Here is a 25,319-nt window from a genome sequence, read left to right on the forward strand (position 1 = left end):
GTTTAAAACTAGCCTCAGTAATTTAGCGAGGACCTAAGCAATTTAGTGAGACCCTGTATCAACATAAGAAATAAAAAGAGCTGGGGATGTGGCTGTGGTTCAATCCCCAGTACCCCCCCCCCCAAAGAGAGAGAGAGACAGAGACAGAGACAGATAGAAAGAGAAAAGAGATGTTTTCCCACTTTGTGTGCAGATGGAAATGTTGATTCATAGTTGCCTTTTTTTACATCTTCACACCAGTACATAATGTGTGTGTATGTGTGTGTGTGTGTTTATTGGGATGGAACATGGGGCAATTTACAACTAAACTACATCTCTACTTTCCTAATCCTTTTTTGAGACAGGTTCTTACTATGTTGCCAAAGCTGACCTCAAACTTGATATCTACCTGTGCCATTCTCCCAAGTCACTAAGAGAATATAGGACTGCGCCCATGCACCTGAATATTTTTGTATTCCTTTTAAAGCTTTTATTGGTATGTACAGAATGCATACAGAAACTACGCACATCATAAAGTTTTACAAACGAGCAAGACATGGGGGGTACATTCCTGTAATCTCAGTTACTCCATAACCTGAGACAGGAGGATTACAAATTCAAGGCCAAACAGGACCCAGTGGCACTGGCTTGTAACCCAGTGATAAGGGAGGCTGAGGCAGGAGGATTGTAGGTTTGAGGCCAGATTCAGCAATTTAGTAAGACCCTAAGTAAATTAGGAAGACTCTCTGTCTCAAAATTTTAAAAGGGGGTGAGGGTGGGCTGAGGATGTATATCAGTGGTAATTCAACCCTGGTCTCAATTACCAGTACCAAAAAGAAATTTCAAGGTCAGCCTCCACAATTTAGCAAGACCCTTCCATTAAAAAAAAAAAATTAAAAGGCTGGGACATATAGCTCAGTAGTTTGCCTAGCATATGTGAGGTCCCGAGTTCCACCCCCTACATGAAAAGACATTTTTTTTTAACAAATTCAACACACTAGTGTAAAAAATTCTCAAGATCAATAGAGAACATGACCAACATCTCAGACTTCACAGTCATTGTCTTCCCTTCAGGGGTGATCACTAGCCTAACATGTAACACCAGAAAAAAATTCCTTTTTTCTTGGTTTAGACTTTAAGTAAATTGTCTATGCAATGTGTACTCTTTTTGTGCCTGGCTTCTTTTGCTCTACATTTCCTCTACATTATTTGTGATATTCATGTACTACTACATGTGCTTGTACTTGTTCATTCTCATTGCTATGTAGTATTTCATTGTACTCTTCTTGATGGCTGCAAAGTATGCCTTTGTAAAGATATGCTGTAATTTAGCTGGTGACTTACTGATGAATATTTAGACTCTTTCCAATCTTTTGACCCATAAACAATGCTGCAATGAACAACTTTGAATTCATATCATCTTGTGTATATGCAAATATGACTACAGAATATACTCTTGGAGAATTACTGAATCAAGGGCAAGAGTATTTGTAATCTTGAAAGACATTGCCAAATTACTTCTAATGAGGGTTGTATCCTTTACACCCCCTTTTCTTTTTCTTTTTTTTTTTTTGGGGGGGTGGGGTGGGGTAGGGTAGGGGTTACTGGGAATTGAACTAAAGGGCACTGGACCACTGAGCCACATTCCCAGCCCTATTTTGTATTTTATTTAGAGACAGGACCTCACTGAGTTGCTTGCTTAGTGCCTCACTTTTGCTGAGGCTGGCTTTGAACTCATAATCCTCCTGCTTCAGCATCCTGAGCTGCTGGGATTACATGTGTATGACAGTGAGCCTGGTTACCAGTAGGATATTTAAAGGTTTATTTTCTTAGACTTTTAAGAGTTGAGCAGGACACACAATGGCACACACCTGTGATCCTAGCGACTCAGGAGGCTGAGAAGCAGGATGATTGCAAATTTAAGGTTAGCCTCCTCAATTTAGTGAGACTCTGTCTCAAAATTTGAAAAAGAGAGAGAGAGAGAGAGAGAGAGAGAGAGAGAGAGAGAGAGAGAATTTTAGAGCTTGAAACTTTGAGGTTTGGGAAACACACTGCACATCCCACTCATTTATACAGAAAGAAATGAAAGATGTTAAAGGTGAGAAGTCTTGCACAAGGCCCCACATAAGTTAATAGTTATCCCCAACTTTTAGAGGAAGCCTAGATGCTAGACACGTATCAGAGAAAGCCAACAAAGCCTCAGACATCCTGTGCTGCCCACATTGTTGACAGGCTGCCTCTCTCCTCCTCTCCACCAACTAACTGCCTTCAAAGACACGCATGAAAAGGCCCAGCCACATACCAGGGCCACCCATCTTGGAAGGAAGAGGACAGAAAGGGAAAGGCTGAAGGAGGGCTAAGAAGGGGAAGGATGAGCAGCAGCCATTTGAGGAAAGATAGACAAACTGTGGTAGAAAGGAAAACTTGCAGAGCAGATAGGGGGAACAATAACATTGAAGGAAGAAGGTAAGGGGCGTGGCCCATGCCTGTACTCCCAGCTACTGAGGAGGCCAAGGAAGGAGGATCACAAGTTCTAGGTCAGCCTGGGCATCTTAGTGAGGTTCTTAGTGAGACCCTGTATCAAAATAAAAAATAAAAAGGACTGCAGATATAGCTCAGTGGTAAAGTGTTCTGGGTTCAATTCCCAATTCCAAAAAGAAAAAAAAAAGAAGAGTTGAGCCATTCCTGGGCTACTGGAACTGATAGAACCTATCAGTTTGTAAGAAGGATCAAAGAACATTTTTGTTGTTGTTGTTGCTGTTTTTGGTGCTTGGGGATTTGAACCCAGGGCCTCATGCATGCCAGGTAAGCACTTTACCACTGAACCACATCCCCAGCCCCCTTGTTTTGTTTTTTGATACTGAGGATTGAACCCAGAGGCACTTTACCACTAAGCCACATTCCCAGTCCCTTTTTATTTTTTATTTAGAGACAGAGTCTCAACTAAGTTTCTTGGGGCCTCAGTTACTGAGGCTGGCTTTGAATTTGCGATCCTCTAGCCACAGCCCCCATAGTCACTGGGATCAAAGGTGTACACCACTGCGCCCAGCTCAAGGAGCTAAAGGAAAGGTTTATTTGTCCTAGCAACATCTTTCCTCATTCCTCTCAAGGTATATGGACTTTCAGGCTGAAACCTGGGAAGATTTGGGTTCAGCTTTTAAATTTTATTAAATTATTATTATTATTAGTTGTTGTTGTTGTTATACTGGAGACTTAGCCCAGGGATGTTCTACCACTGTGCTCTACCTCCAGCTCTTTTTTTATTTTTGAGACAGGGTCTTATTAAATTGCCCAAATTGACCTTGAATTTATGAGCTTCCTACCTCAGCCTCCTGAGTCACTGGATTCTAAGAGTCCACCACAACACCCAAATTATTATTTTATTTAATTTTAAAATTTTTATTTATTTTTAAGCCAGAGTCTTGCTATGTTGCCCAGGCTGGTTTTATACTCCTGGACTCAAGTAATCTTCCTGACTTAGACTCCAGTCACTGGGATTACCACTGGGCCAGGCTCTGGGTTCAGCTTTTTAAATCTTTCCTACCCCGTCCCCATAATTCAAGCCATATTATTTCAGCCAGCCCTTCTCTAATGCCTTAGCTTCCCTTCATTTGTGTGTGTTTTAACAGTGGGGGTTGGACTTAGGGACATTTTACTACTAAGCTCCCTCCCCAGTCTTTTTCATTTTATTCTAAATTACTCAGGCTGTCCTTGGACTTCCTATCCTCTTGCCTCAACCTTCCTAATTGCTGGAATTACACACTGTACCACCATGACCTGTAGGAGAAATATTTAATAAAACAGAGACAAAAAGGAAAAATTAAAGCTGAATTGTGTGATATTATACAACTTTAAAGAAAACAAGACAAATGCTTCCATATGAACTGATCTGGCATAATCTCCAAAATAGGGTTTAAAGAAATAGGGAAGCCAGGCATGATGGCCCACGTCTGTAAACTCATGGCTCTGGAGGCTCAGGCAGGAGGAGCCCAAGTTCAAAGCCAGCCTCAGCAATTTCACAAGGCTCTAAACAATTTAGCAAGACCCTGTCTTTTTTTTTTTTTTTTTTTTTTTTGGTACCGGGTATTGAACTCTGGGGCACTCAACCACTGAGCCACATCCCCAGCCCTATGTTGTATTTTATTTAGAGACAGGGTCTCACAGAGTTGCTTGGCGCCTCGTTTTTGCTGAGGCCGGCTTTGAACCAGCTGCTGGCTTGTTCCACCACACCCAGCGCAAGACCCTGTCTTAAAATAAAAAATAAAAAGGGCTGGGGATGTGGCTCAGTGGCAAGGCACCTCTGGGTTCATTCCCCAGTACCAAAAAGAAATAAATAGGCAAGATGCAGAACAGCAAAATATTCTAAAACTTAAATATGAACAGAATAGCACCAGAAAACAGGAAACTAAAGTGACTACCTGAAAGGAGAACTGGAGGCTAGGAAAGAAGGGTGGAGGGGAAAAATTAATTTTTATGGTTATTTTCTCATGCTATTTGATATTTTTGTCATGCTCTTACTACCTGTTATACTGATAATATATGTAATTTATATATATATATATATACACACATACCCAAGAAGACATATAAACGGGCTGTAATTTAGCTGCTGATATGACTGTCATTGAGGAAGAAGAGAAACTGCAGGGGAGGAAGGGGTGGAACCTATTGAAAGAGTCAGTGTGGCTGTGAGGGCATTCTGAAGGACAGGAAGTAGGCTCAGAAACTAGCCTTGAAAATTGAGAAGGCCATCACACTATATTTTAGGTACAAATAGTTTTCAATGCTATTAATTTGTGACTCTAGAATGGTGTCATTCACTAAAGAAATATAAATGTAGCCAGGGTTGATGATGCACATGTGTAATTGCAGAGACAGGAAGGCTGAGGCAGGACGATGCAAGGTCCAGGGCGGCTTCAGCAACTTAGCAAGACCTTGTCTCAAATAAATAAATAAATAAATAAAAATAAGGCAGAGTTGAATGTTAAGAAATAATAAATCAGACACTTAAAAATTTTTTGTTGTTGTTGTACTAAGGGTTGAACCCAGGGCCTATTCCATGGTAAGCAAGTGTTTTACCACTGAGCCACACCTCCAACCCTAAATCAGACACTTTTAAAATCAATTAGTGCTGGTATATAAAATGAGGAAGATCAAAGATTGTAGCCCTGGTTCCCAAGAAGTTTAGGTGTGACTCTGCCTTGTGGAATGTGAGCTATTTATCAAACAAAAGCTTGGCCTCATTTGTTGTGAACCAGCCACCCTAGACTACAATTTAACCTGTTTTGATATTTGAGAATGATAAATCAAGTAAATAAGCATTCTACATAATCAACTTCCTTTAATGACTTGAATCAAGAATTTTCTGGGGCTGGGGTTGTGGCTCAGTAGTAGAGTGCTTGCTTAGTATGTGTACAGCCCTGGGTTTATATCCCCAGAAGCATTAAAAAGAAAAAAAAAAAAAAAAGAATATTTTTGGCCCATTAAGAACAAAGGGTTAGGTGCCCTGGGAGGCTGAGGCAGGAGGATTGCAAGTTCAAAGCCAAGCTCAGCAATTTATGGCCCTAAGCAGTTTAGCAAAATCCTATCTCAAAATAAAACATAAAAAGGGCTGGGGAAGTGGCTTAGTGGTTAAGGGTCCCTGGGTTCAATCTCTCAGTACCAGGAAAAAAAAAAAAAAGGAGGGGCAGGATGAGGTTCAGTGGTACCGTACTTGTTTAACATATTCAGTCCCCAGCAGGGAAAAAAAAAAATACACTGAAGCAGAAGTGTCCAAACTGTAATGTCAGTGTCCACCTGAATTTTACCAATTCACTCATAACTGAATTTTTATTACAGGGCCTCTGTTCAGCTCACTAGGAAACTCAGGAGGCCTTATATTTCCAAAACAAAGCCCAAACTTCAAAGAGAATTACTTTAGCTAAAAAATAGGCTCCATCCCAGTCTTTTTCCTTTAAGAAAACAGTGAAAAAAGAATTGACTAACTTTAATGCTGCCACTCCTTAATTAAGTTTTTATTTTAAAATAGAGGTAGCTGGAGCCTGGTGGCACAGGCTTATAGCCCCAGCAACTCCGGAAGTTGTGGCACAGAGGATTGCAAGTTCAAGGCTAAGCCTCAGCCATTTAGAGAGGCCCTAAGTAATTTAGCAAGCACCTGTCTCAAAATACAAGATTAAAAAAGTGGGTAGAGATGCAGCTCAGTGGTTAGATGCCACTGACTTAAATTCCTGGTACCAAAAAATAAAATCCAAATAGAGATAAATAAGGCAGTTAGGGTTTTTGTACCAGGTTTTGATAGTTAAATAAATGGGTGCTCACAGGTCTAGAACAGTCTTGAAATACCTATGCAAATGAAATGGGGAAGGTTGCAGGTACAGATGAGTTTTCAAAACAAAAACCTGGATTGCTCAATCTGTAAGGGTGGGGACAGGAGCAAAATGTGAAATGACTTCCCTTGTCCTCCCTCCCCTAGATAGATCAAGGAGCAGATAAATGTTGTTCCTCTTACATGATCAAGATTTACACATTCAGGTACCAGGGGTGTAGCTCAATAGTAGTACAGCTCTTGCCTAGCAGGTGCAAGGCCCTGGATTCCACCCCCAGCACCAAAAATAAGTCAGAAAGGTCAGGGATGTTCCATCTAGACTAAAAGTACATAATAAAATCAGTAGGAATTTGTCAAGTCTCTCCTTCAAAGCTACCAGGAGAAATTCAGAGAAGGCAGTATTTCTCAAATTTCAATAAAAGCAAACTCTTAGGAGGACTAAAAAAAAAAATGTTCAAGGTCTTGAGAATATCTACTCTTCCATTCCCTCGGCAACAGTCTCAGGCACTGGGATAGGTGGTGGGACATGGGGGTGAACAAAACAACGTGATTCCTGCAGTGAGCCTGCACAGGAAGAAACAGTCATTAATGAAGTCATCACATGATTAACTGCAAATTACATCTAAGTGCCATAAAGTGGGGGTGCCTGAAACTGTGAAAGCAAACAGAGGGAATTAACCTAGAGGCAACAAAGGTTGCCCTAAGGAAGGGGCAAATAACCTCAGTTTGAAGGAAGAAAAGAGATTTTAACCAGAGTAGAGGCTAAGGGTATTGCAATCAGAAGGAATAGCCTAGAAACCTGAGGCAAGAAGGAGCACGGTCATTCCAGAGATGAAAAAACACCCTATATGCCAGGCGGGAAGGCACCATTCCCAATCCTAGTGACTTGGGAGGCTGAGACAAGAGATATCCAAGTTCAAGGCCAGCCTCAGTGACTTAGTGAGACCCTCAGCACTTTAGGGACAACTTATTTCAAACTACAAAGGTTTGGGGCCCAGCATGGTGGCACAGGCCTGTAATCCCATCAACTCAGAAGGCAGAGACAGGAGGCCAGCCTAAGCAACTCAGCAAGACTCCGTCTCAAAATAAAAGGACTGAGAAGTATCTCAGTGGTAAAGCACCCTTGGGTTCAATCCCCAGTACCAAAACACACACACACACACACACACACACACACACACACATACACACACAAAAATAAATAAATAAATAGGCCAGTGTGGCCAGAGTGTTATGAGCTGGCGATGTGGCTCAGTAGGGCTCCTGCCTAGCATGTGTGAAGCCCTGGGTTCAACCTTCAGCACCACAAAAAAATAAATAACCATGGTATGAGACCATCAGTAGAGTCTTACTGAAGTTCCATGTCACCTACTTAAAACTGAGCTGTGTTATCTGACCTTCCAAGAAATCAGGATTACAGAGATAACCCCCAAATTTCCTAAATTTCAATTGATATGATAATGACATTTTCTGTGCTTTAATCATTACATGAAAAAGCAAAGCGAGGTTAATTAATCAGTTATTTTCTATTGTTCTTACAAAGAAAGTAACTGAAATGACCAATCTGCTTTTTGTCCTTTTGTTTCTGTTTTCTTCAACCTTTCTACTAGCTCAGCCCATTGGAACCCTTATATTTTATGGAACAAAATGTTGCATAATCCTAGAATAGAAAACAAAGCCAATTAAGATAATTAAACTAAATTGTTATAATTTTGTCCTTTCTGTTTTTGTACTGGGGTTGAAGCCAAGGGTGTTTTTATCACTAAGTCACATCCCCAAGCTCTTTTTTAAAACTGTTTATTTTGAGGCAGGTTCTCACTAAATTCCTCAGGATGGCCTTGAATTCATGATCCTCTTGCCTCAGCTTCCATGTGCAACCACACATAAGAGAAAAGTTATTTCATCTGCAACTATATTTTCACCTCCTCTGCAATCACCAACATTTGTTCATTAATTATTATTATTATTATTATTATTATTATTATTATTATTATTATTATTTGCAGTACTAGAAATTTAACACCTGGTCTAACACATGCTAGGAAAATGCTCTACCACTGAGCTATACTCCTGATCCTTTTTATTTTATTTTGAATATCCCTAAATTGCCCAGGCTAGCAACCTGTGATCCTCCTGCCTCAATCTCCCCAATAGTTGGAATTACAGGCCTGCTCCACCAAACCTTGCATCATTTATGCATTTTAAGACTGCATCTAATTTTCCTTTTTTGGTGTGTGTGTGTGTGTGTGTGTGTGTGTGTGTGTGTGTGTGTAACAGTGGTCCACTTTATGCTTTGAATATAACCCTTGCTGCTCAGCCACTGCAACTTATTTTTAAAATGGATGTGCTTCTTTTTCTTTCTCTCTCCTGGCTCCACCCTAATCTCTCCCCATCCCTAATCTCAGGGGAAACAGGATTACCTTTCTTCTCTATCCTAAACAGAGTTAATTTGTCCCTGAGTACACATTCACCATAGGAACAAAGAAATCCTGATTTGGGGGATGGTACCAGGAGATTTCAGAAATGACTATCTCCCAAATTAAACAGTGAATTACAACTCCAACAGAGAACATGTGGAATGTAGCCTTTGAAGCACCTTTTGTGTGTGTGTGTGTGTGTCTCTGTGTGTGTGTGTGCATCAGGGACTGAACTCTGGGGCACTCGACCACTGAGCCACATCCCAGCCCTATCTTGTATTTTATTTAGAAACAGGGTCTCACTGAGTTGCTTAGTGCCTCACTGTTGCTGAGGCTGGCTTTGAACTTGTGATCCTCCTATCTCAGCCTCTTGAGGAATCACCTCTTTAAAAATCCCTGGTTCCTGCTGATGGGCAGAATCACAGCCTTTGGGACAGGAGCAAAACAATAAGCCTTCTTTTTCCTTTTTCTCAAAACTGTGTCCTCATTATTGCATTGGCATTGGGGACATGGAACGAGTTTTGGCAACATGTATGTATGTATAGAAAGGAGTTATGGATCCAACCTAGGACCTTGCACATACTAGGCAAGCACTCTACCACTGAGCCTCATCCCCAATTTGTGTTTGTTTTTTTTTTTTTTTTTTTTTTCATTTTATAAAGTTGACTAGAAAACATTTAAAAGGCCAAGGAGGGCATTGGACACATACCTGTAATATCAGCAATCCAGGGGGCTGAGGCAGGAAGAGCTCCAGTTTAATTTTTTAAAAAAGAGTCTGGGGATGTAGCTCAGTATAGCATGTAGCTCATGTAGCACCCCTGGGTTCAATTTCTAGTAAAACAACTACTACTACTACTACTACTACTACTAATAATAATAATAATAATAATAGAAAGAAAGAAAGAAAGAAAAAGAAAAAGCCCAGCATTGTGGCCTGCATGCATCTGTGGTCCAAGCTACTGGGGAAGCTGAATTGGGAGGATTGTTTGATCCCAGGGCTTGAGACCAACTTGAGTAGAATAATAAAATCCTAAATGAAAGAATGAAAGAGAAACTGAAAGAAAACATTGAGTGCTTCTCTGCTATCTATTGGCACCATGATAAGTACCTGCACTTGTTCATTTAATCTTCCTAACATCAAACACATGCATTTTCCAGGTGAGTAAACAGGCTTGGAGGGATTAAACAGTTTACCAAGGTCACACAGCTCTGAAGTGTTGTATTTGAAACAGAAGCCAGGTCAGTCTGACTCCTTAATAAACAGACCTCTTATTCAATACCATTCACACCCCTGGGATAGAGAACTCCATTAGACTGAATGTCTTCAAGGCAAAGATGATATCTGATTTGTCTTCCTATCCCCAGCACAGGGTTTGACATCCAATAACCCTCAATGCATATTTTTGGACACAATGAATGACTGATAAAACATAAATGAAACTGGGCATGGTGGTACACACCTATTACCCCAGTAATTCAGGAGGTTGAGTCAGGAAGATGGAAAGTTTAAGGCCAGCCTCAGCAGCTTAGTGATACCCTGTCTCAAAATAAATTATATAAAGGGCTGGGGATGTGGCTCAGTGGTTAAGTACCCCTAGGTTCAATCCACACTACCCAAACCAAACAATGGCAACAACAAAAAATAAACAAATAAAAATAATATAAATCAATAATGAAAAAACCCATATAAATGAATATATAATTGGTAAGCTACATTAGCCCCTACAAATTATATTTTGGCTTATTTACTTATGTGCTTGGAATCTCCTGCCAGGTTGCAACTCCTCAAGGATGAAGTGTAGATACAGGTTGATTTTTTACACTCCCCACAGTTGATACAGGGCCTTTCTCATAGTGAATCTTCAGAAAATATGTGTTAAATCTCTTCACTTGGATCCCATTTATTCAGAGCCACACACCCTCTTCCTTTCCACTGCTATGCTCCCTCCCAGATTTTAGTTCATTCATTGTTTTCTAGGAATATGCAATTCATAGTTTCACTGTACATGGCAGCCAAAAAAAGAAAAAAAAGAAATTCTATATTCAACTTTCAAAACTATTAAGTCATCTGTTATTTGAGACAAAAAAAAAAAGAGAGAGAGAGAAAAACACCTGACTATACATATGATTAAATTGACCTTGAGGATGTAGCACATGCCAACCAAAGCACAGAAATCCAGAGTTCACCCTGCAACAGCATCCTGAAATTGTGTCTCCACTTCCACTCGGGTTCTCTGAATGAGATTCCCAGGTGTTATTTTCCAGTGGTGACATGTAGCTGTGGGATCTCTGGACTGGAGGAACACTATCTTACCACATTTCTATCCAGACAAAGCTTAATGCGGGGGTTTCTAATTTTTTTTTAATCCAACTCCCAGAAAGAAATGAATTTTAGTTGGGTGTGGTAAGCAAATGCCTGTAATTCCAGCTGCTCTGGAGATTGAGGCAGGAGGACAGCAAGTTCAAGGCCAGGCTGGACAATTTAGCAAGATCCTGTCTCAAAATGGAATAAAAAGAGCTAGGATGTAGCTGGGTGATAGAGCGCATGTCTCCAATGAGAGAGGCCGTGGGTTCGATCCCCAGTACCAGGTGGGGCAAATATTTTTTATTTATAAACTATCAAGTTAATTTCACTGCCCATTAAGCCTTATAATTTGAAAAAAAAAAAAAACAGAAGCTTCTTTCACAGACTATTTTTGTTGTTGTTGTTTTGGTTTGGTTTTTGGTAGTAGGGATTGACCCAGGGGACACTTCAGCACCAAGCTACATCCCCAGTCCTTTTTATTTTTTATTTTAAGAAAGTTTCTGTTTAAATTGCCCAGACTGGACTTTAACTTGAGATTACAGGTATTCACCACTGTGTCTAGCTATCATGGGATCTTATTTACGAAACCAGATACACATTCTATTGAATGCAAGCTGTCTTAAGAGAGACACAGTCTTTGGGGGCAAATCAAGAAGTACACATTCAAGGGAAAATTCAGGCTGTCTCCAGAGGGAGAGACAGACGGATCTTAAGCATCTTTAGTGCAAAAACACATATATCTTATTTACCTGGATCCTTAGCCCTCTCACCCTTTGTTTTCTGAATAAGTGATCGAGATAATTAATACCTACCAGGTGCGAGTCAACTGGAGCTGGAAGTCAATAATGACTAAAACCGAAAGCCAAAGCTGTGGGGATCTTTGCCCTGGTGGAATTGACAGCCTAATGAGGGAGATGGCCTTTTAACCAATATTAAATTAAACTACATTAAATTAAAAATTAAATAAACATCGCTTAATTACATTATTGCTATAACAGTGTCAGTCAGGTAGATGTAATTTAATGTGTGGTGTCAGGGGAAGCATCTTAGAGGAACTGGCTTTAAGTTTAAGGCCAGGTAAGAGTTAGGCACTTAGGATTTGAGCAGGAGGGGGTAGAGAGAGAATCATAGTTAGAGGGAAAACCACCACCCATAAACAGAGGTATGGAAGAATTGAGGATAGGTAAGAATCTCCTTACCAATACCCTGAAAAAAAAAAAAAAAAGATGTGGACCTCTGCAGTATCTGTCCCACTTTTCTTTGGAAACTGCCATACCCTATTCTGCATGGGCCTGGTAGGATGCTTATGTGTGAGCTCCATATGTGGGTGACTCAGGCTGGTCAATCAGAGATCTCCATCTCCCTGGCCACAGTGAGATATATATATATATATATGGTAATGGGAATTGAATTCAGAGGCACTCAACCACTGAGCCACATCCCCAGCGCTATTTTGTATTTTATTTAGAGACAGGGTCTCACTGAGTTGCTTAGTGCCTCGCTAAATTGCTGAGGCTAGCTTTGAACTCATGATCCTCCTGTCTCAGCCTTCCGAGCTGCTGGGATGACAGGCACGTGCCACTGTGCCTGGCTCACACAGTGATAACTGATTGCTTCAGGAATTGGTCAGGCAATCTCAACTGGACCACTGAACACTTATCTTTATAAGTATTATATGGAAAGTATGGATCATAAGTTTGAGGCTGGCCCCAGCTATTTTAGTGAGGTTCTTAGCAACTTAATGAGACCTTGTCTCAACATAAAACATAAAAAGTGCTAGGGAGGTGGCTCAGTGGTTAAGTGCCTCCGGGTTCAATCCCTAGTACCAAAAATAAGTAAATAAATTAAATTAAAGCAAAGTATAGAGGGAAAGAAAGCAAAGGACAGGAGCAAGGGTAGGGGAGAGAAAGTGCATGAACATTGTTTGAAACTCTGGGCCTAGATATGCTGAAAGCCAGCATAATAGCAACACCTCACAATTGTCTGAATTAATAGCTCCACTTTTTCCTTGTGCTGGTTTTAGTTGGTTCTCTGTTATCTAGAACCAACTATACATGTGAAAGGAAAGGTAGACAGCCAATTAATTTATTTAATTTTTTGTTGTTGCTAAGGATTGAACTCAGGGCCTTTTTCTTGCTCAGCTATACTCCCAACCCCTGATTTACATTATTTCTTTTCTTTTTTTCCCCCTGGTATTGGGGATTGAACTCAGGGCCTTGCATATGCCAGAAAAATCCTCTACCATTGAGCTATATCCCCAGCCCCGCTAATTTACTTATTTTGTTTTTTGTTTTTATAGTGCTGGGGATTGAACACTGGGGGCTCTCTACCATTGAGCTACAACCCCAGCCATATATATATATAATTTTGAGACAGGTTCTCACTAAATTGCTCAGGCTGGCCTCCTAGCTTGCTGTCCTCCTTCCTCAGCCTCCCAAGTCACTGAGATTACATGTGCCCCCAAGACTGGTCCTAATTTACTTTTTTAAAACAAAAGAACAGAAATGTATTTATTGGGTAATAGACTTAGCTTTTCCATAATGGGAAACCTGCCTGGAATATGCTACCTTCAAAGACTCCAGATTGAAGAAGGTCAATTCATTTCTTTCTCTTTCTCTTTCTCTCTTCCTCTTTTTCTATTTATCAGTCTATTTAAGATCAAAATATCAACTACGTGGAGACAGTTTAGGGAAGTTTATCTAGAAGGTGGGGAAGCTGTGAGCGGTTTAGACCAGGTGTGGGCATGGGAGAGATATGAAGATTTGAACAGTCAAGATGAATTAAAGGTAAATTAATTTTACCCAGATTAAAGGTTAACTAATTAAAGAGCTTACCTGAAATTAGAAGATTGTGTTCCTCCTAGAAATGGAAGGCCCGAGTCTCCCTTTTGTAAGAAAGGACTGTCACCTTTGGTGACCCAAACTCCAGGCTCCCAGGCTGAGGACAGGCTCAGGGAAAAATTCAGGGTCAAAAGGGCAGAAGAGTGAGGAGAAAGAAAAAGTTAGCCTGCAGGGTGGGAACCCATGCTGAGCTTCTTTGTCCTAACCAGCAAGTAGGTTTTGAAGAAACGAGGGGAGGGAGGGAGGTGTTCAGTGGTGGGGCAATGGGACCTCCCAGGCCACTTGCTAGTCAAGCTATTCCAGAGGCCAAGAACAAAAAGGCTCCCAAACCAGGTAAATACTCAAATCATACACTCTATTAAATCATGGTGTTAAGTAGTAGCTAGCAATGAGCAGCAAAATGCATGGTAAGATCACAAGTGTTCTTTAAATTAATTTAGGGTCCTTCATTTTCTAAAAATATGTATTTTTTTAGTTGTAGTTGGTCACAATACCTTTATTTTATTTATTTAACTTTTAAAAAAAATTATTTATTTATTTATGGTGCTGAGGATCAAAACCAGGGCCTCACACGTTCTAGGCATGCACTCTACCACTGAGCCATAATTCCAGCCCTTTAGGGGATGGTTCTTTTTTGTTTGTTTTTTGTTTTAGGTGGACACAATATCATTATTTATTATTTGCTGAGGATCAAATCCAGTGCCTCGTGCGCGCGCACTACCACTTGAGCCACATCCCCAGCCTAGAGGATAGTTCTTTAAACTATTTTAAGAGTAGATGAGAAATCAAATGGTGGCAGGCGGGCTGGGGATGTGGCTCAAGCGGTAGCGCGCTACCCTGGCATGCGTGCTGGCCTGGCATGCGTGCGGCCCGATCCTCAGCACCACATACAAACAAAGATGTTGTGTCTGCCAATAACTTAAAAATAAATATTAAAAAAGAATTCTCTCTCTCTCTCTCTCTCTCTTAAAAAAATTTAAAAAAAAAAGAAATCAAATGGTGGCAATTAATCTGCAGAAAATAAACAAAAGAAAAGCAAGGGAGCCAGTTGGAAATCACATCAAGGGAAAATTAATGGGACTAACTCTTGACAGGGCCCACTGAGGTTGATGTGAAGTTAGGAACTATGGATATTGAGAAACTAGTCTCTACCTCAGAGCAAAGCCTGTCCAAGGAAGGGGGCCCTGACCCTTGTCCTTGGAAAGACCTACAGAGCACTCCTAGGCACATACCCAACCTGTTGAGTTGTTTGTCTGCAAACAATAGGAGAAATCAGCGGTGCCAGGTGTCCCTGACTCAGGAAGGCTAGGTGAGGACCCATAGCAACCCCCTAGTACCCACCAATCAGCATGAAACGGGGAAAATACCTGGGATGCCAGATGACCCCCCAGTAGTTTATGGTGGCTGATAACATGCTGGGAAACCATGTAGTTTAGCAATACTCCCCTCGTGGCTTAAACCAATCAGTTCAAACGAATCCCCCTCTTGTACTAACCAATCACCCCTACCCAACTTGTTCCTGCCAGGGAATGTGCTAATCATGTTTTAGAGTTGTTTTATGATTTTCCCGCGGTGTGTGATGATTTGCTAAGAGATGCTATCATGTAGGTTAAGTCTCTGCCTTCCCCAAAGAGTGTATAAAACTGCTGCAAAACCTGGGCTTGGGGCCTCTCAGAGTCACCAGTTGTTGTGTGTGTGCGGAGGACTGAGCTAGCTCGAAATAAACGCCTCTTTGCTGCTTACATGGATCTTGGTCTCTGGTGGTCTTTTGGGAGTCTCAAGTTTGAGCATAACAGTATAGGCATCTCCATCTGTCTGGGAAGGAAGATTCAATTAGTAGCGCAGGGGCACTAAGGTCACTTCTGACCAGTTCTAGACCCCCATGTCCACATTAACATGGGATTGACTTGTAGATGAAGCCTCCTAAATAGGATGGCCATGACAGTTCTGGAGAGGACCAGCTAAGGTCAAAAACTCCACCGACCACTGTGAAGGAGGAGTTGAACACCTGATTGGCGAAGGTTGCTGAAGGAGGACCCCAGTTTTCAAGTCAACCATAAAACAGTAAAGTATTTGGAGACAGCATTGTCTCCTTTGTTATTCTTTGCCCAGAGACAGCCCACTTTCTCTTGAAAGAGCTCTCTATTTAAGCTTTGCTTTCCTTTTATTTTACTTTCACCTCTAATAAAGTTCTCATGCATGACTTTTAGTAAGTCTGACTTTAAATTTTCTTTCGTTGGAACACGAGAACCGAGGTTTGGAGTGTCAGTTCCCTGTGACAGCTTTTCTGTGACTATGTGGAACAAAGAGGAAATAGCCAGTCATGAGGCCTGAAATCCCAAAGGCTTGGGAGACTGAGGCAGGAGGATCACAAGTTCAAGGCCAGCCTGGACAACTTATTGAGACCTGTGTCAAAATGAAGAATAAAAATTGCAGGGAAGGCTGGGGATGTAGCTCACTGGCAGAGCACTCCTGGATTCAATCCCTGGGGAATATATATATATATATATATATATATATATATATATATATATATATGAGAGATTCTGTCATTTAACATACTTAGGTTAGAATGAACAGAATGAGGCATCTTGGTATCTGAATCCTGGGGGGTCACAGGAGGATTGCATTTCAAAGCCAGCTTCAGCAATTCAGGGAGGCCCTAAGCAATTTAGAGAGACCCTTTATCAAAATAAAAACCCAAAAGGGCTAGGTGTGGTGGAACATGCCTGTAATCCCAGTGGCTCCAGATACCTACCGAGGCAGGAGGATCCTAAATTCAAAGCCAGCCTCAGCAACTTAGCAAGTCCCTAAGCAACTCACTGAGACAGTGTCTCTATAAATAAAATATTTTTTTAGAAAGGGCTGGAGATATGCCTCAATGGCTACAGGATCCCTGGGTTCAATCCCTGTTACCAAAAATATAAATAAAATAAAAATGTAGGACTGGGGATGTGGCTCAAGAGGTAGCGCACTCACCTGGCATGCGTGCGGCCCTGGTTCGATCCCTAGTACCACATATAAAGATGTTGTGTTCACCGAAAACAATTCTCTCTCTCTCTCTCCCCCCCTCCTCTTAAAAAAAAAAAAAGGGTTTGATCCTCAGCACCACATAAAATAAATAAATAAAATAAAGGTATTGTGTCCAACTAAAAATTTTAAAAAAGAATTTAAAAAATAAATAAAAAAGGCATTAAAAAAATAAAATAAAAATGTAAAAGCTGGCTATTTTCATTACTCCTTGTTTCTCTGAAGCTCAGCTAGTGAAATGAATAATACTTAAGCAAAAAAAAAGGAGGAGGTGCAAGAGGGGCTGGTAATATATTCAGGAGCTGGTGGGGAAGGGGAGCTGCCCAGGAGGAGGGGTAGATCTCTGCCAGGTTTCTCTGACTGCGGCATGGGAGCTGTGGAAGAGGTTAAGACCCAAGGGCTCCATCCCAGTGGAGGTGTGGGAGCTGAGTGAGGCTGGAGTCTCGGAGAGCTCTGACTTGGACAAGTCAAAGTAGACCCTGGGGGAATGCTTTTATTTTGAATCTCTCAGCTTCCTCCTTGGAGAGGTATAGGAATTGATTGCTGTGGGAAGCAGTGCTGCTCCTCCCCCGCCCCCAGGCTCCCCTAGTTCCTCTGCTACCTCTTCTGTCACTGAACACTCATTGTCTGTTCTCTCTGGGTCTCCCCCACCAGACCGTGAGTGTCCCGGGAACAGGCACTGCATCTGATTCACCTCCTTCTGCCTCACAATGCAGCCCAGCGTGGGGCTTGACACTTGGAAGTTTCTCAAAGAGTTGCTTGTTGAATGAACGAACAAGTGAATGCTTTCTCCAAACTGCCCTGAACTCTCCATGGGATTTACAAAGCAGGAAAGGCCTGCCTACGGCTCTTGGCTCTTTACACCCCTTACTAAGACATTTGTCTGCCTCCAGAATTCGAGGAGGCTGTGAGCTCCTAAGGTTTGGTTTATATGTTATATACATTTTCCTGGTTGGCAGGAGTATATAACTCTTTTTGCAGTGCTGGGGATTGAATCCACGGGTGCTTTACCACTGAGTTACATCCTCAACCTTGCCCCTCCTCTCTTATTTTTAATTTTGAGACTTGGTCTCCCTAAGTTTCCCAGGCTGGCCTCATATTTGGGATCCTCCTGCCTCAGCCTCCTGAGTTGCTGGGATTACAGGTCTGCCCACCATGCTTGGCAGGAGTCTATTTATCTGGCCCCAACCCCCCAACAGAATGAGAATCATCATTTAAGAGAAGAGCTTCAGAACAGAGATTATATAAATTTTCTCGGTATTGATTTTCTTGAACCAAACTGGCTTTCTTCCCACTACTGCTGTTTTCTTCCTGTTTGTAAATCTGTCAGGTGTGCTGTTTTGTAACTTCAGAACATTCAGCTCACCTGTGTAAATGGTAACAAGACACTATGACCTTTGAATTCACCCCAAACCTCCCTTCAGTGCCACAGTCAAGGTGCCCTTGCCAATTTCTCCCACGATGCTGGCTCCTCCACCATTTTGCAGGTGGGAAGAGAGTGTGGAGTGGGTATGGGGGTCGTTGGAAGCAACGGAGGCAGAACCAGCAAGAGAGCACTGAGATATCCTGCTACCTAATCCAATTCTCCTTCTTGCACTTTCAGCAGTCTCCCCACTCCCTCTGCATAACAATGGAAGGAAAGAGGAAGTGGGAAATAATAAGGTCCTGTAATTGAGTTAAAAGGGGGGTAATTACCAGGACCAGGGAGAAGAGGGAAAGCAGCTGTGAGAAAGGAGAGTTTAAGAAAGCACCCGGATAAAGAGTTGGAAGATCAGTAACAAATATTTTTTTGCTTGTAGCAGGGAAGCAAAAAAATTAAAGAGCTCAGTGCTGAATTGCACCGGCACTGGGGAAACCTGAGATTGGCAGCAAGGGTCATTCTGGGTCTAGGTCAGGGTCAGGAAGGGAGGAGAGAAAATCCCAAACCAGCAGGGGATTGTGCAGCAAAAACTGTGGCCTGATATTGAGTATTGGTGCTGCAAGGGAGAGATGAGTCAGTCCCAGAGCATCCAGGATTAGGATAAAAGAGCCACAGGGAGGGAACTCAGCAAACACCTTTCTCCTGAGAAGGTTTGCTAGAGGCTCCAGTGTGAGATCCCAGCCTGACCCAGGAGTTCCTGGCCCTGATGGAAGTCTGCTTTAAATGCCCCTTTTCTCTTCCACCTGGAGGTTTCAGACAGGTGTGCCCACCTTTGGTTTGCATTCAAGTTTGCCTCATAGCAAAAGCCACAGGACTAAGTGCCAGATTATGACCGTGAACATCACATCTTGCTTCAGGAGGCAGGGAGTGGAGCTGGGGAACTCAAAAATATTTTTAGTTATGGGTATAGCTGTAAACACAGAATGTGCCCTGGTGCCTCATAGGAAACTATAAGGAATAGTGGCTATCTGGTCAACCTGGGCCTGTTCCTTAAAGGAAGGTAACCTCCATCACCCCATCCTGATATTCTTGGCTGTTGAAAGGATGGCAGTGATACCGCCAGTTCTGCTTCCTCACATGTTGAAGTTTGAACGTTAGAGAAGCGCACAGAGGCAAGCATATAAAGCAGGGTTTATTTAAAAAGGGGTAACATAGACTTCTCCCAGGAGGGAGAAGCGGGCCATAGCTGGCATCTTGGTATCCCGAGAAGTGTTCTGCCCTTTTTATATGTCCTAGGCTTTCTTTTTTTTTTTTTTTTTTTTTTTTTTTGTTCTCCAGCCCTCTTCCCCTTATCTTCCTCCTTCCTGCATAGGTGGCTAGGCCCAGGAATGCTGGGTGGGATGGCCAAAAGGTGGGAAACAGGTGGGCTGAAGGGGGAAGGGCAGGATGGTGCAGCCCAGGACACCTTAATTGACAACCTTATAGTTCCCTGTAGGGAGGGGCAATTCCTGGGACTATTTACCTTAGCAACAGGTTGGAGCAGGGGCAGGTTCTTAATAAGGGTGGAGGAAGGTCTCCGAAGGAATTAACATTTCAGTCCCTCAGGGGACAGTCTCCAACTTCCCTGGACTCACTCAAAATTGGCCTGCCTTGATCTGACCTGACTCGATTTACCTGTCTATACTGACTGCCTGTCTAACTCTGGCTTCAGCAGGATCATGTTATATCACTTGCTCTAAATGGCTTAGAAGCATGAAAAATGACCCAGAGAAGGTGATGGCCACTACAGAAACTTAGTTCATGGTGGCTGAACAACAATTTTTATAGCAAAAGCTCCTGCTAGGTGACCCCACCCCCAACCCCAAGTACTGGGTATTGAACCCAGAGACTGGTGTATGATAGGCAAGCACTCTACCACTGAGCCACATTCCCAGCACTGTTTTGAGACAGGATCTCTTAAAGTTGTGCAGGTTGGCCTTGAATTTGTAATCCTCCTGCCTCCATCTCCCAAGTCCCTGGATTACAAGCATTTACAGCCTGGTAAATAAATATACATGTTTGGTAGTGGTGGTGGTAGGGGCAATGGAAATAGGAATAGAGAAATCTTGCTGTACACAGTGCCATGTAGATTCAGAGGTTGAAGGCCACTCAGAGAAAAGATCCACAGACAGCTGGCCCAGCAGGACAGGCTGGGCAGCATTCCGGGTAACACTCTGTTGGTACTTAGAACCAGCAGGCAGCCTGGGCTGAGGTGAGAGCAGTGGCCCATTTACCCTGGAGTCTCCTTCATCCGAGGTCCTGGGTGTCAGCCGTGGCACCTTGACTCAGCTCACATATTCACAGTCTTGGAGGAAGCAGTAAACAGGCTGCCCTTGTAGGTCTGAGTTGTAGCAGTTCACCTGCATCTGCTACACATCCTATGTGTCAGACAGCTGCATCAGCTTCCAGAAGTTGGTGTTCAGGATTTTGCTGTGTGGTATGAAGCCAATCTGGCCACGTGGGGAAGATGCCATGAGCATAGCCCAACACAGGAAAGAGGATAACCCTTGTAGAACTGCTGCATCTCCCTGAGGAGGTCTAAGGTGCACAGAATGCCATGCTCCTCGAGGGCTGTCTTCGTGAGCTAGTAAAAGCCATCCGTGAAGAGGCTCAGACATCACCTATGATGTCTGAGGAGTGGGATGGTAACATGGAAAACATCCTGGTTCTGTTTCATGAACTCAAAACCATTGCCCAGTATAGCGTCAGCTTTGAGGCACTTGCTAGGCCTAGCAAGTTTCTCTGGAACTTGGATCACGTCCTAGTTACTCTCATGCAGGACGATGGACTCCATATGGGGCACTTTACCATCTCATGCAGGATGTCTCCACCCTCAAAGGATCAGCACCTTTTAGGGATTGGGGTGGCCACAGACAGGCAGGTTAGCTAACATTTTCTGGTGGGGAACCAGTCCCTCTCCATGCACTGGATGACCATCATTCAACACTAGCAGGTCACAGTACATCTTGACTGTGGCACACAAGAATACCCTAGGATCTCAAGCACTGATAGTGGAGTAACAGCTCTGCCTGCATTGACAAGGCCTGGCTTGGCCTCAGTACCCCTGGGTGAACTAGCCCTCATGTATGGCAGCTGGGCAGGTAACCGCTGAGCTAAGAGACTTGGGGGGCCGGCAGGGGCCAGTGTATCTCACATAACTGCTGCACAAGGGAAACTGCCGGTACTGTCCATTATATGGTTTTGTGTTTGCTTTCTCTAAATTGTAGTATAACATATAGAACATAAAATTTGCCATTTTAGCCATTTTTAAAGGCACAATTTAGGGACTAGAGAAATAGCTTGGCCCCTTTTTATATTTTGTTTTCAGACAGTGTCTTATGAAGTTGCTCAGGCTGGCCTTGAGCTTGTGCTCCTCCTGCCTTAGCCTGCCAAGTAGTTGGGACTATAGGTAAGAGCCCCTCAACTCAGTCAAGACAGCATTTTTTTTTTTTAATTATGACTTCTTTTAAAAAAAATTTTTTTTGGTTGTTGATGGACCTTGCATGTGTAAGCAGCACTGCTATTTTTCTTCTATGCGTGCATACTTACTTTACCAAAGTAGAGATTAGATCATACAAACTCAAAATTTAATGCTTAAAACTTTGTCTCCTTTCCTCTGGGTGCAGAGAAAGTAATCCCAACGATTCAGGAGGCTGAGGCAGGAGGATAATAATTTCAAGACCAGTCTCAGCAACTTGGCAAAGTCCAAAGCAACTTAGCAAGACCCTGTCTCAAAATAAAAAAAATTTATAAAGGGCTAAGAATGTAGCTTAGTAGTAAAGCAACCCTGGGTTTTAATCCTCAGTACCAAGAAAAAAAAAAAAAAGAAAGAAAGAAAAAAGAAAAAACTTTCCTTGCTCATCATTCTGTGAGTCATCAATTTGGATTGGGCTCAACTGGGCATTTCTTTTCTTTTGCTGTTATCAACTGGAGTCATTCATGAGTAGTCTTCTGGTGACTCAGCTGAGGCTGGTAGGATGATACAGCCTCATTCATTTGCTTGACAGTTGACGCTGGCTGCAGGCTCGGTGGGGTGGTTATCTCCAGCATGATAGTGGACAGCTAGTAGCAAAAGCAGCAAAAGAAAGCGGTCAAGACTCACTGCGTAAATATTTTTCAAGCTGCCACTGCATCATCTTTTCTAATGTCCATTATCCAATGTAAGTCCCATGACTGAGCCCAGAGCCAGTGTGGGAAAAGACGTCACAAAGTCCAGAAACAGGTGTGCCACATTGAAGCCTTTGCTGCAGCCATAGACCTATTTCGTGTTTTACTTTCTGTTTAATAGTGTATTTATTTTATAAATTGATAGTCACATTTATAATTAGATTTTGATAATTACATTCATAATTACATTTTCAATGACTATGTAATAATCAAAGAACGATGGGAAAAATCATTATTACTCTATTTTTTGCATTATTTAAATTTTTGCTATTACAATTAATTTATTAAAGTCATTTTTTTTCTGAGTATCTACTATGTGTAAGGAGTTATTCAAGGACACTAGGAACACCTTCCACATAGATCCTGGGAAATCTATACAAACACATGATTATGAAATATGTACTACAGATCAAGAAGGAAAAGGGGATTAGATGTGGGGAGTGGTGGGCTAGGCTTACTGTTTTAAGGCTGTGTATTTTGTTTTTGTTTTTGTGGCACTGGGGTTGAGGACCTTTTCTTTTTTTTAAAAAAAATTGTTAGTTGTTGATGGACCTTTATTTTTATTTATTTTTTTATGTGGTGCTGAGGATTTAATCTAGTGCCTCATACATTGCTAGGCAAGCGCTCTACTACTGTGCTACAACCCCAGCCCAAGACAGCAATTTTTTGGTTGGAGGGTGGGTACCAGGGATTGAACTCAGGGGCACTCAACCCCTGAGCCACATCCCCAGCCCTATTTTGTATTTTCTTTCGAGACAGTGTCTCACTGAGTTACTCAGCGCCTCGCTTTTGCTGAGGCTGGCTTTGAACTCCCAGCCCTCCTGCCTCAGCCTCCAGAGCTGGGTTTACAGGCATGCGCCACTGAGCCGGGCTCCAAGACAGCATTTTATATAGCCACTTAACCACGTCTGTCTTTCTCACATTTTAGCTTTTGAGCTATGATTTCCATTTTATTGTTCTCCCATGTGTCTGGAATCAGGGAGGGGCAGATGGTCAGAGGGAAGCATTAATGAAAACAAAGGCCATTTTCACTAAATTGGTTTAAGAGCTGGTGCCAAATGTGTATGAGAGACAGAAGGAGCAAGGGGAATGAAGGGCTCCCCAGGGAGGAGCATCCCAGCCCTCTATTGTCTTTCCCACTGGCTGCCACCATCGCTTATGATTTTTAGAATTTGCGCTACTTACTCCACTGCCTCCCTGAGCTCTTCACTTGGATATGTCCCTTTGGGGTCTCAAGTCTAAAGCATCCATGTCTGAACTTCCTATTTTCCCTCTAAGACTCTGTTCTGCCAGTCGTTCCACCAAAATCCCTGGAAGTCATTCTCTATCTTTTGTTTTGATTGAACTCTGGGGCACTTTTCCACTGAAATCACATTCCCAGCCCTTTTTATTTTATTTTATTTTGAGACAGGGTCTCCCTAAGTTGCTCTGGGTCTTGCTAAATTGCTAAGGCTGGCCTTCAACCTGTGATCCTCCTGCCTCAGCCTCCTGGGCTCCTGGGATTCCAGGTATGCGCCACCTCACCTGGCTAAGGAGTCATGCTTTTTCTTTCTCACACATTCCATGTGCAAGCTCTCAGGAAGTCCTGTTGATTACATCAACAAAACATCTGGAATCCCAGAACTTCCCTTGGCTTCCCTGCTGCACTCCAGCCTGTGTGACCTGACGTTGGCTCTCCTGGATAAGGCTTGTCACCTAGCAGCTGCTCAATTTCCATTCTGATTTCTCCATCATCTCCACATCTGTCTCTGGCAGCCAGAGACATCCTGCTAACTTCTAAGTCAGATCATTTGATTCCTCTGATCTGAAGTCAAAGGCCTTAGGGGACTGCAGGCTCCACACGATCTCACTCCAGCCCAGATCCCTCTGTGGCCTCTCTCAGTCCTTACTTCCCTCTTCTTCAACCCTTCCCAAGCTTTTTTGCTGTTTTCTGCAGACACCAGACACTTTGCTGCCTCAGGGCCTTTGCAATGTCTGTTCCCTCTTCCTGGAATACCCTTCCCTCAGATACCCACATGATTTGATTCCTCAGTCTCTGGTCTTGCTCCAGTATTATTTCCCCAAGGGGCCTGCTAAAAATGTCCTGTTTAAAATGCAATCTGTAGTACTCGTGATCTTTCATATCCACTCTATTTTTTCCCAAACCATGTGCTACCTTCCAGGGAGATGAATAATTTAGTTTTCTCTTATGTTTCTGTTTATATCCGTTTCCTCTTTTACCCCCCAGTACCAGCCCAGTGGCAGCTATTCTGGGGCTGGATTGTCTTCCTTGTTTACTGACATACAGAATGGGTGTCCAGTCAATGGGCACTAAAGATGACTGTACTTTGTAGACCTTTTAGAAAAAGCAAAGCTAAAAGACTTTTCTTGCAAAGAACTTCTTCTGTTCTGTTATTTAAGCTATGGTCTACTAAAGGAAAGGAATTATGTCTTTTATTGGCTCATTCAAAAGTGGGAGGAAGTTGTGCTAGATTATTTTTGTTTTATTGTATATAATTATGTTTAACATTTACTTGATGATAGCTCAGGATGAAACAAAATTTGTACCATATACATAACCCACAGGGGCCAGAGGGGAAGTTGTTTGTTATAGGTTCACATTGAGGTTAAGCTATTGAAAGTTAGCATTGAAATTTTTTACAACAGTTTGACAAAGTCCTTTTATATCTGCCGAATCTAATAATAAAAATTGTACTATAAATTTTTTTTTTTTAAAGGAGTGAGCAAGGAAGAGAGAATGTATCAAAAAGATAAAATACAAGTCTGGCCATAGTGGCACACACCTGTAACCCTAGCAACTCAGGGGCTGAGGCAAGATGATCTCAAGTACCAGGCCAGATCCAGCAATTTAGCAAAG

Source organism: Urocitellus parryii, chromosome 2, assembly GCF_045843805.1.
Source record: "Urocitellus parryii isolate mUroPar1 chromosome 2, mUroPar1.hap1, whole genome shotgun sequence".
Classification (NCBI taxonomy): domain Eukaryota; kingdom Metazoa; phylum Chordata; class Mammalia; order Rodentia; family Sciuridae; genus Urocitellus; species Urocitellus parryii.